Source organism: Halichoeres trimaculatus, unplaced genomic scaffold, assembly GCF_033239565.1.
Source record: "Halichoeres trimaculatus isolate MK-OKI-2021-1 unplaced genomic scaffold, fHalTri1.1 fHalTri1_scaffold_20, whole genome shotgun sequence".
Classification (NCBI taxonomy): Eukaryota; Metazoa; Chordata; class Actinopteri; order Labriformes; family Labridae; genus Halichoeres; species Halichoeres trimaculatus.
The window spans coordinates 22439561-22459033 of NW_027437198.1; the positions used below are offsets into that span (position 1 = coordinate 22439561).

Sequence of the window (19473 nt, forward strand, 5' to 3'; positions counted from 1 at the left end):
TGACTGATTGTTGCACAGACTTAAATGTGCATGCATTTTTTTTTCTCTGTTTGTGTCTGTGTGTGTAGATCTCTGCACTTATGGGTGGATCCCGCTCTGTGGTGCTCTGTTGTGCTCTGTGGTGCTCTGTGGTGCGTCGGGCTCTGTAAGGAGAGGAAAAACAGGCAGAGTTTTCTCCCAGCTAAGAGTCTAACTCCAAAGACATCAAAGAAAAAGAGAAGGAAGAGGAGGGGAGGAGGGGGAGGGAGAGATGGAGGGAGGGGTATGCCCTGTATCCGGGTAATGATGGGGCAAAGACGGATAGAAGGAGGAGGAGGGGTGACAATGGATGGAGAGAGAGAAAGAGAGGGATGGAGGGAGAGGTATGGAGGAGGGAGGAGGGGGTGAGGAAGAGCGACCTACCAAGCAGAGAGAGAGAGAGAAAGAGGGAGGGAGGAGAGGGAGGAGAGTGATGGGAAGATCGCTGGACTGAGCGGAGAGAAGTGTTACTACAGAGCTGCTGCTGCTGCTGCTGCTGCTGGAGGACGGGGCTGGGAGCCCAGGATAATGCTCCATCCCTCAGCGTTCAGCCGCACGCCGGACACCGTCTAATTCCTCACGGCAACGGCGACGGCGCCCACGGAAGAGGAGGAGGAGGGCGTTTTTTTTTTTTTTCCCTCTCGTTGCAGCAGTGATTCTCTTTTCTTTTTCCTTCCCTTTAACCACAGTCTTCTTCTTCTTCTTCTCGCCCCTCCTTGCTCCTTATTCCTCTGCAACTGGCAACCACTGGGGCCCCCCCTCCCCAACTCCCCCCCATCTCCACCTCCACCTTCTTCTTTTCTACTTCTGTCCCCTTTTTCCAGAGGAGGGATTTCAATTTTTCATCAGGGATTGTAAACGACAGTAAGAGTATTTTCTGTTTTTTCCTCTTGTGCATGGAGGTGGTGCATGGGAACGCAGAGTATGTGTGTGGAGGGAGTCAAAAAATGTGTGTGTGTGTGTGCAGCACAGGCTGGGAGGGGGATGTTGCATGTTCAAGTTTACTGCATTGATGTAAAAACATGACTCGTTCCTCACATGGCTTTCTGAGCGTGCAGCACCCCGGCTCTAAATGAAGACACACAGCAGATGCAGAAAATCAACACTTGGAATGAAAGTAAAGGAAAAATAGCCGGGCTTTGAGGGAGACCCGTGGAAACAGGCAAACCAAACAGTGCTTGGCAGTGGATTACTCCTTGATGCCAGCAGATGAACGCAGGTTTACAGGGAGGCAGAAGAAGCAGGGATGACAGGGAAAAGTGGGAGGAGGGATTTGTAGATGGACAGGCGGAGGCAATTTGGGGAAGCAGACAACATATGTGGCAGCAGAGCTAAAGGTAGCTGCATGAGAGGAGCTGCTTGTCAGCTCTTGAATGTATCATTGTGTCAAACTGATAATCCCTCCCACATACATTTGCATGCCTGCCAAGGAGTGCTGATGATCTGGTGCACAGAGCAGCTCCCCGCTCAGCGTTCACATTAAAAGGCTATCCAGTGCACAAAATCAGCCCGTAAATCACACTCAGGCTCCTCTGACATAAGAAGTGTAGCGTGTAAAGCAGCGTATGCATGGCTGAGCACGGGCACAGATGCTCAGCTTTAGAAAACATTCAGGTGCAGCTATAGAATCAAGTGCTTGGCCATGCATTAAACAGCAGAGGAGGGTCACCCTGCCAGCTGGGAACATGTGTTTGCTCTGTCTCTGTCATTATCCCTGCTCTTCAGGTGAGTCTATCTATAGACACCTTTGTCTCCATTGAAAGCAGCCTCACAGGAAGGTGATGGCAGGTCATGGCACATCACACAGATCCTCACAGGAAGCGGTGAGGGATGATGTGAAGAGAAACTGTGCTTCACTTTCTTTTTTATTCCATGAAGTCTCAAAGAGGTTGGAGTGGATTGATTTTTTATTTTCTCTTTAATTTTAAGAAATGCTTAAACCACCCCTCCACCTCCTATCCCCCCACCGCCCACACACAGCCAGAGTAACTCATACATGCAGACACAATTCACGCTCTGTATTGATGCGTCGCCTCCGGGAGACGTGTTTCCAGAAGATGGCAGAATGGATCGTCTTAGAATAGAGACAAAACTTTGAGCGACACAATCAGGGTTTCAATCGTGGATTTAGAGGAATGGATGGAAGACGTTGACACAAAAAGGACGTGAAGTCTTTGTGTTTGTCTCACACGATTGTGAATGTCGTGCTTGGCTGCTGATTGGTCGACCTGACTTCTGACAGAAGTTGCGTACAGGTGTTGAAAAAGAAAGGATTGAAAATTGATTTTAAAAGTGTTGAAAATCTGATCCACCTGAAGCTTAGGAAGTGTCTTGAATAATGTCTGAATACAAGGAACCAAACAAGTAAATCTATTTAACCTCAACAAAAATTCATGCCACATTTTTTCTTTTGATACCCTCGAATATCAATGTTTGTATCGATGAAGAAATTAGCTTCATAGATCCTTGTGTCCTTGATCAGCTGTTCACTGTTGCTACGCTTCAGTCATGACTCAGTCTTTGCTTCAAATGGAGCGTCTCCTTAAACACTCATTACAAAATGGTGTCAAGAAGTTCCTATAGCTCATTGTTGAACCATGGAGTGTCTCATAACAGATTTAATGACACATGTTAGATTAAAGCCGAGAGATCAGCTTCATGTTTGATGGTTCTGCTCTTCCTGTGACTCATGGAGGATGTCGGTTGAGTCAGTAGACTCATCCGCTCTTAAACTTTGGCCTCATTATAAATATTCATCCTGCAGAGCTTTGTGCTAAAGGTTGAGATGGTGATGTTTACCAAGTTTGATCACGGTAGCCAAATAATCTGCAGATACTTTTCCACAAAAAGAATCCGAGTCATCGTGATCTCCAGAGGGGGCCTTCAGTGACTCAGTGCAAGCTGCCACAATCTGAACCCAAAGGCCGACCACACACCAGACACTGTTCCAGGCCCGGTTTGTCACACCTAATCATCTGATGGACTCGAGCTGATTGGAGACTTGTCCAAGCTATTTGTCCAAATAAGCTTCAGATGAGCAGTGTTGATATGACGGATGTCGTAGCTAACAAGAGGAGCAGACCATCAACTGGATGTTGTGGACTAGGGCTACACGATATGGCCAAAATCCAATATCTCGAAACACGGTATATATCTTGATATTCTGATTTCTCCTCTGAATTACTATATAAATGTCAAATCCAACACTTTGGTGCATACAATCACATGATTACAATGATTCAAGCAGACTTTTTTGACTTTGAAAGTCAAAAGCGTGTTTTTTTTTCTCGTTGTGGAGAGTTAGGAGAGAATCAGGGATCATACGGGCAGCAAAGCAAGCCCAAATGAGCAAGTACACTCTAGACCAGTGGTTCCCAACCTTTTTTTGGCTTGTGTACCCCCTGAACTGTTATGTCATACCACAAGTCTCTTGTCACTCATGCGTGTTTATGGTTCTTCAAAAGTAGAACGTAACATAACTGATTATTAAATGAAAACCATTTTATTTTTTCTCCTTATTTTGAAAATCTGATTCTGTGGCATTTTTAAAAAACTTTTTAACTCATATTAAACATTAAAAAATGTGTTGCCTTGAAAACAAATGACTAACGTAGAAACAACCTGTTTTTTTTTAATATAACTCTTGTTTATTTTAACAAAAAATAAGTAAATAAAAAAAGAGCTCTGTTGAATAAGTCACCTCTAAGCAGGTATTTAAACTTTAAAAAACAGGAACAGTAATAAAATAATACTGAAACTCACTACAGAAACTTTTCCTTTTTTTGTCAATCATCTGAACTTTTATTGTTATTGTCTCCCTGGGGAAACTAGTTATGTACCTTTTTATTGGTGGGCATTTCTCAGTACGTCCAAGTTGGAAATAAATAATCAAGTATTCCCTGTACCCCCTGCAATGTGTTCGCGCACCCCTAGGGGTACATGTACCTCTGGTTGGGAATCAATGCTCTAGACAACAAGCCCTGGGAACCCACAACCCGCTTCTCATAAGGCGTGCAAGCAACTTTCTTCTCTCCTTTCCTAATACCATAACACACATACGCAGGAGAATTTTTCTGGGTAGGCATGGTGCTTGTTGTGAGAGGAGCACCGGCTGAGAGTGAAACGGGGGAATCACCGAAGAGATTAACGTTCCAACGTCTGAAAATATGTAGGTTTCTGTTTATACTCGATGTTCGCAATATAGTCAATTTAAAACATCTCACGTGCAAAAACATGCGATACATCAAGTATATTCCATATTTCCCCCAGCCCTATTGTGGACCTTTACAGTGTAGAAACCATAAGCCCTGTTCCCACCAGGGGGTCAGTTTGGTTCATCTTGGTACGTCACACATTTCGTGGCATTTCCTTTGACTGACACTGGGACAGGTCCCCAAATCACCAACCTGTACCGTCCCACTTTTTGGGGTGCCAGACAAACCGATCCGACCCCAGAAGGTGGAGCTTGAAACTCTGCAGTCTGTGATTGATCGAAAGAGTCGTCACTTCCTGTGTGACAGCAGTAATTCAGTTCTCCAGTCAGAGAACTTTCTTTTTGTCTGGATAATTGGCGTCACGAACAGCGTGGATACACACCAAGCCAAAAAAAGACGTCGTCAAAGCAAAAATTAACACATTTACAGCCTGGTTCAAATAACGTCTCCTGTCTGAGTCGCTAATTTTACTATCGACCCACATTGAATTTTTTCTAACTTGGCTGTTCAGAGGATATTAAGATCGCGAGCTACCCCAATAAGAGGCACAGCTGAGGGTCACGTGACCGACAGGCGCCCTATGACTGTACGCAAAGCCCTTGCCACTTCCAATATGGCTGCTAGAGCCGATATGCTTCATTTTCCATTTCAGAAACAGACAGGTGACGTCGGCGAGACTACGTCCATGTTTTACATGGTCTGTAGTTGAAACCAAACTGTTGCATTTTTCTTCTTTGTTGGCTTTATTGTTGGGATACACCGTGTCGCACTTCTATACTGTCACGTCATGGCGTAGCAGACGCAACCATCCGGATCTGGCTTACACATTTTGTTGGTTGTGAAAACAGGATCAGGTTTAACCGATCTGACCTGTACCAAACTGGGCTGACCTGTACCGGACCACTTGGTGGAAATGAAGCTATTGTCCACTCAAGTCATCCTCCTGAAAGTTCTTGTAGATAGTCTTCTACTTGGCCAGAGTTATGTAAGGCATGTTTGAACCCTTTTTAGGATAGAAGAAGCTCCTGAGTCCTGGGTCTGAGACACTTCTGAGGTTGACCCAGTTTAGTCCAGAATTCAGTCCTGTTGGGTTTGCCTCCCTGTGAGCTCAGAAGTGAAGTAGATCTGCTCCAACAGGTCGATACAGCTGCTGCCGAGCGTTGATTAACTGACTGTCATGTTGTTTCTACCTCAGATGCTTTTTGGAACAAATAGAGTCCAGGTCCAGGACACAGCGGTGTGACGCTCCACCTGAGGAGACGGGTTAACATTGAGCCCACGATTATCAGGAAACACCGCTAATTCCTCCTCGCTCTGAAAGTGTTATTGAATGTGACGCATAAAGTTACAGAGGACGCTGCACACAGCTGACATTTCCATCCCTGCAGGTCCTCTTTAGGGATCAGGGGACCAGAGTCTCCATCGGCTGCTTACTCAATTAATTGAAAAGTGGATTTATCCACGCACTCGGGCAGGACTCACCTCTCTTCAGTCGTAAAGAAGTCTTACAGAGATACACATCAGCTAATGATGATAATTTGGATTAATTCAAACCTCTTTGTTGGAGTAAATAAGGCTCATTCGGGACCGATTATCCCAGTTCCTGCTGTACTGACAGCTCCGTCTGATTAGACTCATCCTCTCTCATTCCTGTGTCTGTGTTTTCTGTGTCTCCTCTCATATTTGCCCAAGTGCAGAGACAGAAGTGTAACTTTCCTTCCAATATTTGCCACCGTGCACAGAGGGGGGATGTAGTTCATAACTCCAGATTTAGCCATCTCGTTTTCTCTCTCTTGCTCCTTTTATCTAATTTTTTCCACATCTCACTCATTCGCTCTCAGTCTCTCACCGACGGTAAACGGCTGATCTGGGACAGACGGGCCTCCCCTGCGCTCTGTCCTACTTCAGCATCGTCCTCTCTCTTGTTTCTCCTTATTCCTCTTTTTTTTTTTTCTTTCGTTCACCTCTTTCCACCTCTCCATCTATCATTTCAACCATCTGCGGCTGTTTCATCAAACCAGACTCTTGCTGCTGTCTGCTTTTAATAGGCTGTCAGAGCGTTTGGGGGATCGGGGTCCTGTCGTTACTGATTTTACTTCTTCTCTTTGTGGATTGATGCTCGTCCACTCTGAACAGCTCTCCTTTGACATGAGCACAGGTGATGATAAGGATGAAATCACAGATACTCTGCAAATTATTCTGCACTCACCAAGATTTAAATTCTTACATTTAGACATATTAGACATTTAACCTTGTTTTAAAACTTTACTTGTTTCTATCTCTGAGTTTACAGTTTGATCGTAAACTGAGCCTGAACATGTCTTTTTTGTCTTAATTAGTCAGGGGATCTTAAAGTTCAGATAAAAAAAAAGTTATAATGAGCTAAATTGGGTCTATCTTGGTTTAAGACTAATACATCTGTTAAAAAGAGGTTTTAATCATTGAATGGCTCAGACAGGAAAAAAAATATGTAGGAAACACAACACAAACCAAACCATAACTCTTAATTCACATCCAAAGACCCATTTTATTGACAGCGATATTTCAAGGTAACTTAATATTTTTGTTAAAAGCACACCTTTGAAATAGAAAAAAAGAGGTGCACCGATCACTGTCTGTCTTTTCTGTCCAATCACCAATCTTTGAAAAGCCTGACCTGCCGATACTGATTTTTATCATTTATTTTTTATAACTGACAGCATATACCTTCAGTGTTCCAATCTTATTTTATTGAAAATCATTGAACAATACCTGTGAAACAATAAAATCTTTATGAATTAACTTAAACAACCAATAAAATGTCCTGAGTTTTAGGTTTCAGAGCAAAAAGCAGCAAAGGCTGGCTGTCAGACCTTCCCGGAGGTATATAAGATCAGTTTCATATGTGAGGATGGGCTGTTCACTGATCCCCCATAATTAAAGAAAATCGTCACCAAATCGGCCGACTGATTGATTGGTGCATGTCTAGAATTTTTTTTTACATATGATAAATAAGTTAATTATAAATCTGTAACCTGAGCATGAGCAAAGTTCAATGTTTCAAACTTCTTCTCAGAACAGGCTGGGTTTTTTTTAATAAATCTGATGATTCGATACATTTTCGATTCTTCAGGTTGTGATCCGATTGAAAACGCTTCGATGTTGATTCAGTAAGAAGTGGAAATACACAAAGAATTAGAGTCTCTATTGACAATTTTTACATGTTAATTTTCATGTCAAGGTGAACATGTATGATTTTTCACCTCACATCAGACTTCAGCATTGAATTGATTGAAAAAGGAGTGGGATGAAGAAAAAGACGTAACTTAAACTTCAACTAACTTAAAGGAGCTGGCTTTGTGCTGCTTGCTTTGGTTGCCATTTTGTTGTTGTTGTTTGGCCAAATGAAGCTTAGTCAATACATCAAGAATAACCTAGACAATATTGATTAAGAGGATTCACTGGATCGATATTGAATTGGGCAGGGAATATTGTGATACATCAATTACTCAATATTTTTTTCACTAACCCCTAGTTTTGGACAAACTGTGAATCACTGTATTCATGCAAACTATTTTTCCATATTTGAAAAAAATGTCTTCACAAATTAAAAACATATTGTAAATCGTATCAATCACTTGAATAATCAAACGTGATTTAATGTGATTTATTGGTTTGATTTCAATAGAAAAAGTGAAAATTGTATGTTCAATGAATAAGGACAGGCCGTGGCACGCTGGTAATGACGTTGTAGTACAATCCAGAGGTCTTGGGTTCGATTCCAACTCTAGCTGTGACATGCCAAAGTGATGTAGTTCACTCCTGTACGTATTTGTTAGACTGTGTGAGTAAATGAGACCAGTGCTTTGGAGGTCAGTGTGACAAAAAGTGCTACATTGCAAAAAAATGAAATCTTATCAAGTATTTTTGTCTTATTTTCATTGAAAATGTCTTTTTAGACTTAATATGAGCCACAGCCTTCATACCAGTCCAGAAAAATGACTTATTTCTAGTTAATTCAACTTATTTAAAGAAAAATTGAGGTCTGTATTGCTTGTAATAAGTAAAAAAAAAAACAGCCAATGGGGCAAGAGAAAAGTTACCTGTATTAAGAGATTATTCTAATTTTAAGTAAGTTGATGAGCACATTTTCTTATCACATCGTCAGTTTGTAAAATTAAGGATATAGAAATAAAAAAATAAGATTTTTTTGCCTATATTCAGTATATTTCACCCAGTTATTATGTTCCAGGAAGTTTGTTTCAAGTATTTTGGTGTAAAGAGCGTTTCCCCCTTGTTTTAACACTTGGGGATACTTCTCAAGACACTCTTTTTTCTAGATTTCTTGTCAAGTACAATTATCTTACTGCATGCATAGACAATTTGACTACTTTTAAGACATATTCTCATCCAATTCGGTGTTTTTATCTTGTATTTAAGCCGCCCTCCTTTTTTACAGTGTGAACATTGTAATCTGTGAGGTTTACAGCGTTTGTTAGATCATGTGCAGTCTGAGGAGTTTAAGGTGTGTGGTGTCCTCAGATAAACTCAGGCGTGCTTCACTTCCTGTGAAGAAACCCCCAAACAACCACGTTACACACACACAAAAGCACACACACACACACACTCTGAACGTATCACTGATTTATTCCTAAAGCTGTGTCGCTCCCACTCCCTCCCTCCTCGTCACCTCACAAACAGATCACATCTGTCCTGCAAACACTCCACTCATGGTAATTAGAGAGGAGGAGGGCGGGGAGGACGCCAGGCTTTGGCCAGACTCCTCCATGCATCATGACTCCACTCTCAGTTTATTGGGGGTAATTGCGCCATTGAGAGGCAGAGGGGGGGGTGAGTCCTCCCCACAGTCACCGCTGCATCATCAAAGTGGGATTTCTATATTTAGCAGCAGCGGCAGCAGATGCATGGCTGCTTTGGAGCAGCGCTGGCTCGGGATGATGAGGATGAGGAGTGTGTAAGGTGGTTGTGATTTGTGTTTGTGTGCGGCACAAGCAGCCGCTGCAGGATCGAGTGCTGCTTTCAGGTCCTGTGGGAAAGACGATACATCAGCGCTCATTTCACGGCTTGGAAGTTTGGAGGCTGGAGGCTTCATCAACATTCAGACACATACAGTAAAAAAAAAAAGACGCTGTTTCTATCTGTAGCTTCATATTTTAACAGTCTTTGATTGAAGGTTTGATCCAAAGACGTCATGTGCTGTTTGATTTGTCGTAAAAAGTCCAGAAAGCTCCATCCTCCGTCGTCTTTGTGACCTCGAATGACTTCAAACTCTTCCTTTTTTCTGATGCAAATCCTTAATTTGTTCTCACTATTATTCCTACCAGCTCTAAGTGGAGCACAACCGCCCGATAAGGGCTGTGAGCAGTGTTCAAAGAGTGTGCGACCAAAGGGAGTTTGATGTTCTTTTATCTGCGAGTGGCTTTTTGATTCAAAGAACAGCAAAAAATATTCCAGATTTGTGTGTAATCTGTGGAAAGCTTTGTGACAGGGTTTGAAATCAAATATTTTTAGTCAGCGTGTGATCTTTCTTCACGATGCATGCTGCACTTTTTGCAATCCAATCCTCTCAACTATGCTTCACATCGCCTCGGAGAAATCACAGATTCACTTGTTTGGTGTTTACGCTGTTGGTTCAAGTCGGCTTTATGCTAAAATCTGTGTTAGCTTGCTTGTCAGCTCCGTCCCCGACCTGTGCTGCCATGTTGAGATGTCCGCCGGAGCCGCTGTCACCGTGTGAGACCCGGGCCTTCTTTCAAACTCCAGCTGGTGTCAGGTTGGCTGCTTGTGATTGAAAGGTGTCAAGCTGCGTTGCCAGCTTTTTATCGCAGTAGTAACTCTGTCAGGAAAGTTCTGCCGCTGATAGAAAGTCATTCTGCCTGCTTTTGTTTGACTCTTGGTTTTCTAACGCAGTAATTAGCTTTGACAGTTCAAAAACCGCTCGTTAATGCATCTCGCTTGCTCACGCTCTCTGCAGCCTCTCTGAATAACAGTATTATATTTCAATTTGGCTCCCAGCAACAAAAGAATAGAGCCTAATTCGATTCACCTCATCTGAGCTGTGGCCCTCTGTCTCCGCATTACATTACAAACTGATCCGTCATGAAGATGCAATGTGGTATTTTTGGTTTTCATGCTGATTCTCCCGCTGGGCTGGCCTCCTCCTCCTCCACCAATGACCTTGTCATGGACAGAAGTGTGTGTTGGTGTGTGAACCTTATCTGTTGGTCTTTGTGTGCCAGTTTCACCAGCAGTAGGCAGCAGTGGGTGTTTGAAAGTTTATGAGCGATGATGAATCGGTGATGTGCAGAGCAGGGGCGGGTTTGGGCGCCTTGTTGCATTATTAATGAAAGCACAGCTGGCAGTATTTATAGTAACAGGAAGGGGGCTTGGTTGTGTGAATGGGAGGTGATATATGAGATACAGTCCGTCCTGCCAGCTTGCTGGGACATCAGACGGTGTGAGTTCCCACACGGTGGGCTGTGTTGGAAGGGAAATTGGCTGACAGATTTGGGGGATCTGCTGGCGCCATGTGCAGAGTCACACAATCTTACACATAAAAAACATGCTCAGACTTTCAGTGAAGTATCGTACGATTTACCGCACGTCCCTGCCAAGTGGAGGTGTTTCATCAAAAGGAGGAGAACAGGGAGAGGAAGTGCTGCAGATGATTGGCAGCTGAAGCTATAGGAGGAGGAAGAAGAGGAGGAGGAGGAGTGTACAGGCTGCAAAAGAAGCGCTGGTACAGAGGGACCTATAGGAGTTGTTTGATGTGAGGCCGTATTGATTGGCCTACATTGCTTAGATTAAAACACAGAGCATGTGACGGCTAAGCTAATTGTGATTGGAGCTAAGAAAGCCGGACTGGACTTGAGACTTCCAGCCAGTGGCCTCTTCTGGGGCTGATCCAACACTTTGATAGCAGATAAAATGAAACACAGATGACAACCGCACATCAAAAGCGTCCAAGTCCCGGTGGATCACAGAGTGAAGGACGAGGAGGTGAAGGAGTTTTTGTGGATTAGAGCTGGGATGTGAGAAAATGATGAACACTGCAACTGCATCAACTTTCTAAATCTAAGTTTACAGAGAAACTCTTTGGGAACTAAATGACTTGAATCAGTGTGTCTCAAAATGTGGCCTGTGGGCCACTTGCGGTCTGCCAAGAACGTATGTAAACCATGTTTGTTTTAGACATTAAGCAAGGAGAAGGAAAAAAAACACAAGTTTGCTCGGACTCAGAAAACCATCATGAATTTGTAGACAAGGACAGTTAAAAGAAAATCAGGGAGTTGTGACACATATGACATGACTTTATAACACATCACTTTGATATATGAGCTGTTTCCCTAGAGCTACTTAGCTCAGTGGTCTGTGAGTTTTTCGGGTGGGATAAGTGGTCCTTGGTCTGAAACAATTTGAGAAACTCTGGATTAAAGGACAAAATCAGGGACACCTTCACTTTGGGTACCTAAGGGTCCTATTCCTAACTTTTCTTACACGTACGCCGTCCCTGGATGTGAGCTCAGTGATGTCACCCATCAGTTTTTGGAACTATATTAGACATGCTAAGTCAAACTAACTTCAGGCTAAGTGATAAACAAGGAGAAGGAAGCGGAGTTAAGGGTAGACCAAAAACCCCCAATTACCTCTAACAATCATAACAGAGGACAGATAGATGATGGAAATAAGGTATGGAGACTGGGGATGGGTACCTTTTTTATTTGAAACAATATAGTACTGATGCCCAGTACCTGGCAATCAGTATCAGTGCTCAACAGGACCAGTTTTCAATACTTTTGTGTGTTTAGTTGCGTTTCCACCAAGCAGTCCGGGTCAGTTCAGTACGGTTTGGGACGGTTTGGTACAGTTAAGCCTGATCCCATTTGCGTTTCCACGGCAAACTGCGCCCTCTCGTGGTAGGCGGCGTGTAAGCCAGATGCCGGAAGTCGTAGCTGTTAAACAATAGTGTGACGCCGTAGCAGCTTACCCCGCTATTAAATCCAACTAAGAAGAAAAATGCGACACAGTAATCAAAGAGCATCTGTGATTGTCATGTAGCTCTTTGATACAAAGAACAATCAAGCTTTGTTTCAGAGAAGTCTGTGAGCCGCCAGGAGAAATGCAGCCGCGGGGTAAGTGACGATTCTTTTGACCAATCAACGGTCTGCAGTGCGTAGCTCCACCTTCCGAGAGCGGACTGGTTCAGTCTGGCACCCATACGAAAGGGTCCCAAAAAAGTAGGCCGACTCGTCTCGGTTTTTAGGGATCCATCCCAGGATAAGTCAGTGGAAACGCCGCAAAATGCGCGCCGTACCAAGACGAACTGAGCCGGTCTGCTTGGTGGAAACGCGGCTTTAGTCTGGTAATATTATTTTTTTAAATAAGAAAATCTCAAAGTCTTTCAATGTAAAGCATCTACTCTTCAATATATAACCTTGCAATGCTGTGTGTGTGTGATCAGTATGGAAAAATCACCCCCTCTTTATCCACTCATAGTCACAAGGATGCGCTTAGGTACCTAGGAGGAATTCAGTTGGTACCTATACAAGTACCTAATTTGGTACCAAACCTCCGGTCTAAGAATATGAAACAATGCGGAAGTGCTAAAATCTGCTGTTTCTTGTGTGTCTGCTTGAGGCTAGCTCCGGATGTTCCTGAAAGTCACATACACACCAAGCCAAAAAAAAAGTGGTTTTCAAAGCAGCAATTGGCCAATTTACAGCCTGGCTCAAAAAACGTCTCGTCTGAGTCGCTAATTTTACTATCGGCACACACTGTACGGGGTGAATTATTTCTAACTGAGCAGCTCAGAGGATATTAAGGGAGCTCACCCAATCACAGGCACAGCTCAGGTCACGTGACCGTCAGGTGCTCTTAAGCTGTACTTGAAGCTCTTGCCACTTCCAATATGGCCGCGATAGCCGATTTGCTTCATGGTCCATTTCAGAAACAGACGCGTGATATCCATGTTTTATACTGTCTATGTTTGGTACTTAAAACCAAAACTGTATTTATTTTAGGCTGTATTCATTCAATTCTGCTGTGGTCAAGTCAAGTCGTTTTTGAGCAACTTTTAAAAAGTGTATTTTGGTCAGAAATTGGGGGCAGAAGAAGGCTTACTTTCTCCCAAACAGGACCAAGTCTCCTGCCATCAGGATGAAGTTCTCCTGCTCTTCTCTGCCTGTGAAGCTAAATCACCAAACTTTGTCAGATCAGATCATTAACTGCAACTTTATACTTAATTTTATACCTATGATGATTGTGAGACCAAGAGATGTGTCAAATAACATCTGTCTTTACATGAGGCGCTCAAAGGCCTTGAAAACGTGACCGTCCTGGAAGAAATGCTGATTCTGCTTCAGGGGAGCTAAAACCCCCCAAACTGTGACAACTTCCTCCGTTTTCCTCCTCTTTATCAGAGAGGGTGTGTCTGAGCATGAATCACTGCTCTTTGCTTTCTAGGTGCTCACACCAAACAACTGTACACAACCTGGATTTTTTGCCTTGTCAAAGCTGCTTGCTCACAAAAACCCACAGCTTTTGGTCAAGTCCCAGCGGGTCCAGATCAAAACTTCCATTGGCGCGCTGACTCTGCTGACGGTTGGAACTTTCTGACAGGACTTCAAAGGATGTGATCTTAAGAGAGAGAAGAGAGGGAAAATGTGAAGCAGCGAGACGTGTGAAGCTGTAGATAACACTGGAAAAAAAAGGTTGCAACACGGTCCGGCTTCCATTTGTCGCCGGCAGCCATGAAACAGCATCCACCTTTAATATTTCACAACCCTGCGTATGTTCAGGAAGTGTCCTCCCCTGCAGCAAATCCCATTGTGGCTTATTTATTCATGAGGTCCCCCGTGCTGCCAAATAACAGTCCCAACTTGGCCCTCAGATAACAGCAAGTGGGTCCTTCCTCTCGGTGCAGACACCCCGAGTCTGTGATTTAGGATATTACTCAGCTGTGTGGAAAATGAAGAGTACGTAGCAACTGTAAGAAGAACACAAGTAGAGACTCTGAGCAGTCCTACAGAGATTTAGCAAAGCTTATTAATTAGCAGGCTATTTGTATGTGATCTCAGCTCTCTGGCTCCCGAGCTGATTGACTGTCTTCTTTTCTTCTGTGGAGATTAGAGGAGCTAAAACCGACAACGTGGTCCCTGACATGCTTACGGAGAAATACTGTTTGTGCTCGTACAAGCAAAGTGATTAAAACGATGGATCAGAAGTGTTTCTTTTTTTCCCTACTTGATCACATTATTATCATCACAGCGTTTGAGGAGGACTCAAAAGAATACTCTCGCTCCGTTAGCGCCCAAACTTTCCAAAATAAGAGTCGCTGCTTGTTTCTGAAACAGGGGCGGCTCTGAGTGTGCTTCCATCATTCATCAGCTGTCAACGCTGACAGGCCGTCGTAAACAACCAAACGCTGAGTGAGCAATCATCCTCCTCGAGGGACGTCGGCGAGCTTGTAACAACATATGTACAAGAATTGATTTGGCAGGTGACCTATGGAGTCCACGCAGGAGGAGAGAGTCGTAGATTTAAAGCAGATTAAAAGAAATCTTCATGGTTAGCAGCTCTGCTTTTAATTGGTCTGATTCAAACGGCTAACATTAAACTGAGCGGTGCGGTCTGTTCAGCATGGTAATGACTGTGTAATATCTTAAAGTCCCTGTGTAGTGCGGCGAGGTTTTACGCCTGAGGTAAACACCACACAGAACCACAGGGAAATGGGCAATGAGGTCGCTCTTACCCCTCAGGAGGAGCTCACACGTTGCTTTCTTTCCTCTGTCTTTTTGTAGTAGTCATACGCCCACTCACATCCTCTCCATAATCCACTCGTGTCTATACACAGGGAGTCCTCGGGGTTTCTTTGTATTGCTTTGCCCCAACGTGACTCTAAATCCTCTCCCTGAACAGGACTGAGGCTTTTGTGCTAAAGAGTCAAAGAGTTGGATGATTTCCTTTGAAACTGCGAGAGATTTTTGATTTAATGTTGGCCTGGATGTTTCACAGAGCGATGACAGTAACTTCATAATCCGAGAATGTGATGATTGAAAAGAAGAGGCCAGTTATCAACGACTCCTTCATCCTATCTTAAATTTCTCCCATCACAAGCAAAAGTTTTGCCTCTTGTTCTTCTTGCGTTTGTTGGCATCTATTGTTTTCCCCAAAGGTGGGTGTGATTTAGACTTTGTTTTGCACTCATGATGTATTCCCACCAGCTCCAGCTTTATTTTGTGTGAAACATTATGGCTGTGCAAGAACGTGCAAATTCATTGTTATTGCAATAAGGAAATTTGCAGAAAACACATATCGAAGGTCTGAATTTATCACACCAAATTAGAAAATATATTTCATGCAAACATGCAAAGCTTTCTCACACAGCATGCACACATTATTATCAGCTCCTCTCACATAACTGCCGCAAAAACATCTTTCCTTTTCTGTTTTGGATGCAAGAGGGGCAAGATGCAATGGAATTCAAAGACAACCAGTCTTTTCTATGTAGGAAATTCTATGTATTCTGTTTTAAGACCAGATGCAAGATTTACACATAAATCTCTCTAAGGTAGGATGCAATGTAAGCACACATGGGACCATCAGAATTATCTTTATAGTTTTAGAGTGGCACATTTGGCTGTAGCATTAGCTGCGTGCTCAACTGCAAATGATTGGCCAATTAACTAATCCTCCTGGAAAACTCCTATCCATGAAATTTGAATTGTACATGCCCACTACGCATAAACTGCAATAAAACTGGCAAAAGGTAATGGTGGCACTGAGAGGAGATAAAGAAAAAACTTTTAAGCAGAAAAAATTGACATTAAATCAGAAGAACATGAATGAACAAACAGCTGTTATTAGCAAGTCAATCGGAGAACAAACAAAGAGAAAGGGAAAGTTTGGTTAAAGATCTTGAACAGAGTAAATGTGTTTGGTGTTCCTGAGGGCACAGTGAAAACCTCAAAAAGTAAAACTAGCAATATGAAAGTCTGACATTTCACCAGACACATCTCGGAAGGACCCAGACGCAGAAAAGCAAAAAAACGAATCAAACTTGAAATAAACAAGCATTTCATTCATCACATGCCTTGATAACAATGACACCATTTGAGACGACCTCAACCAGCCTTAAAGGGATTAACCATGTATATGTTGCATTAGCTCTAAATAAGTTAAAAAAAAAAAAACTACTAAGCAGCCCAGTTGATAAGTCAAAGAAATTTGTATCTTGTGTCAAACAAAATTATACTCTCACATTTCAAGCAGAACTCTACAGTTCTACAGTTTCATTTAGCAGACGCTTTCGTCCAAAGGGACGTACAACATAAACAAGAATTTAGACAGAAGAAAAACCTAGTTAGTGTGACAACAGTGCTACAAGTTATTCGGCTGCAGGTGCTGCCATTAAGTGCAGGAATATATATATTTTAATAATTTAACAATTCATTGCAGCAGCAATTTACTTCAACGTTCAAAAACATTCAGTAATAGTGCTGAAAATTCACTAAGAGCTGGGTCTGAGACCTTCTTACTCATTCTACCCCTGAGGATAAAGAGGAGAAGGGTCAGATTAAGGGTCTAAGTGTTCCCTGAACAGATGAGTCTTCAGACAAAGGGACTCTGTGGATCGTATAAAGTTAGGTAATTCATTCACCATTTGGGCACAACAGAGGAGAAGAGTCTGGCTTGTGATTTGGAGGCGTGCTGGGCTGGGAGCACTAGGTGTCTTTCACAAGCAGAGCGTAGTGGGCGAGGAGGAGTTTAGACCTGGATGAGGTAGGCAGGAGCTGCTCTTGTCAATGATTTGTAAGCCAGAAGAAGAGCTTTGAATTTGATTGGAGCTGCTACTGGAAGCCAGTGAAGAGAGACCGTCTTGGGCTGGTTAAAGACCAGATGTGCTGCTGCATTCTGGGTAATCTGCAGAGGTTTAAATGTACACGCAGGGAGGCCTGCCAGGAGGTAGTTGGCATTGAATAGTCACAGCTAACTATTCTGATAGTTCCCAGCTCCCCATGCAAAGATAAGGAGACACACGTTCATTATATTGGATATGATTTAAGTACAGATTGTAGTTTTACAGCAAAGTTCACTCTAAACCTTTTTTTGTGTTTATATTCTTTGAGTTCCTCCAGAAACTGTGAAACTGAAGAATTGAAGAAAACAAACCTCTTAAAGGTTTAAGTGTGGGATTAATGTCATCAGAGCACCCTGAGGAGTCATGATGTACTGATGCTGTGAGTCAGTTCAGAGGGAAATGAGAAGAGTGCTGTTCTACTTTAACACAAATATGGTACCAATACTAGGGATGTGCATTTCAAACAAAAGAGATATTCGATATTTGCTTGTAACTATTTGGGAGAGCTGTTGCTTGCTCTGCACGTTGTTCAGCTAACTTACTTCTTGGGTGCAAACGCCTGCCACTGACGGATCTGGACTTCCAGCTGCATGACTTGTGATATGCTAACCTAACCTTGGAGAGTTTGCAGTGCACCTCATTTGTGTGTTTTTTTTTAAAGGAGTTCCTGCACTTCCCAACCCATTTTGAGTGTCTCCTCGTTCTTGTTTTGGCTGTAAATCCTCCAACCTGTTGACTCCTGTTCTGGCTCCATTAATTATGTCAGTTTGTTGCCGTAGCCAAGTGAAATACGACCTGATTTGGACACTGTTTTATTTTGAAAGTCACTGGGCAGTTTAGGTAGTTTCCATGCATGACTTCCTGTCCGCTTGACCTGTTCTTATGTTAAATTGATGTGTTATAGTGTTACAGTTGCCCATCTCTAATCAATACTCCAGTCAGGAGGATGAAATATTGCCATGTTGATATTTTGTCTGGTGAATGTGGTGAATTTGTGTTTTGGAGAAGATTTATTACTGTGCAGGCTGGCATTCAGCAAAACTTTCCAGCAAGTCTCACAGAGTCCCTCGGAGGCTTTCAGTGTTCCTGTGTCCATGCTGAGTGTAGGTGTGATGTGGCGGCTGAGTAAAGAGTGTACAGATGGGAGGTTTTCAGGCACCAAATGTGCTGCTTCTCTTTCCGGAGGTATCCTGGATTTTAATCCACCAGTGACAGCGTTACACAGCCCGCCCTTTCGCTCCCAAACTCCAACCACGTTCCTGCCGCCACACTCAGCCTACTTTAACAGCACGAGGGAAGGTTACATCAGAGCGTGCGTAAAACACGTGGCTTCATTCTCTTTTGTGAGATCTCCCAGGGGGTCTTCCAGTTTCGATTTACATCTTCGGTGACGTGAATCTCCTACGTTGGTGCCCTAGCGCTGGAGGATGATTGTGTGATCAATAGATCCTCAGGTCAGAGTTAACGCTCGTATCATCAGATTCATGAGGGATTGAGGTACGAGGTTTCTGTCCGTTTGTGAGCATGTCAGTGCCATTTTGTGTGTCGGTGTCAAACAAGGAGGGAGGGAAATTGGCCGTTCCAGTTTAGTGGCAGGAAAGTGGGGCGATCTGTTCTTTGGAAGTTTCCCAGTGAAATTTCCTGGGGACCAAGACACTGAAAATATCTATCTATACACGCTATGTCCTACATAAAGAGACGGTGAACCAGAGAGAGCACATGTAGACGCATGTGTGTTTGAGGGGATAAAAGGAGAGTATGAGTGAGGTTAAATGTCACTGTGCTGCTGGGATATCAATCTTTGGATGACATCTCTCAGACAGATGATAGATTCAAGCTCAGAGGAACCAGGTCAAGACTCGTCCAAGTCACCCTAGAAGTTAAAGTCACAAAAAACTCCTCAAGAAAAAAAGCTGTCTCATAACCTGGTTTCCCTCTGCTTGTCTTTTTTCCACCAGTGTAGAGTTCAAGTCCATGTCTAGCACGAGGATGAAACATGATTTATCTGGATTACATTCACACCTGCAGACGCTGTAGGTTAACTAGGATTAAATCCACCTTTCCTAATCAAACCACTCTCCTCTGTTTGCTCAGCGTCTTCCAAACAGATGTTAAATGGATCATCTCACTTGTTTCCCTGATCCATGAATAGCTCAACGTTTCCATGCTGACATGTGTGCAGTCATCACCCGGCCACCTGTTTCCCCAAATGACTCCAGCTTCAGAGCAAACAGTGTAAATAACGATCAGTGTAATTAATTACAACAACCCACAACGCTTGTTGAAAGGAAGAAATAACAGCTCATAATTTTTTAACACTGTAAAAAAAACAGGACGTGTTTCCTGCCTCGGTCTGATGTGTTTGAGTCAGATTCACAGAGA

General features: G+C 43.1%; 1 protein-coding gene across 1 annotated transcript in view; it reads left to right on the forward strand.

Moving 5' to 3' along the window:
* Window positions 1-436: 436 nt before the first annotated feature.
* Window positions 437-19473, forward strand: part of shank1 (SH3 and multiple ankyrin repeat domains 1) — a 104661-nt gene continuing 85624 nt past the window's right edge. The window contains exon 1 of the mRNA XM_074697255.1: window positions 437-882. The gene's annotated coding sequence lies outside the window, so the exon portion shown is untranslated. The remainder of the gene's footprint in view (window positions 883-19473) is intronic.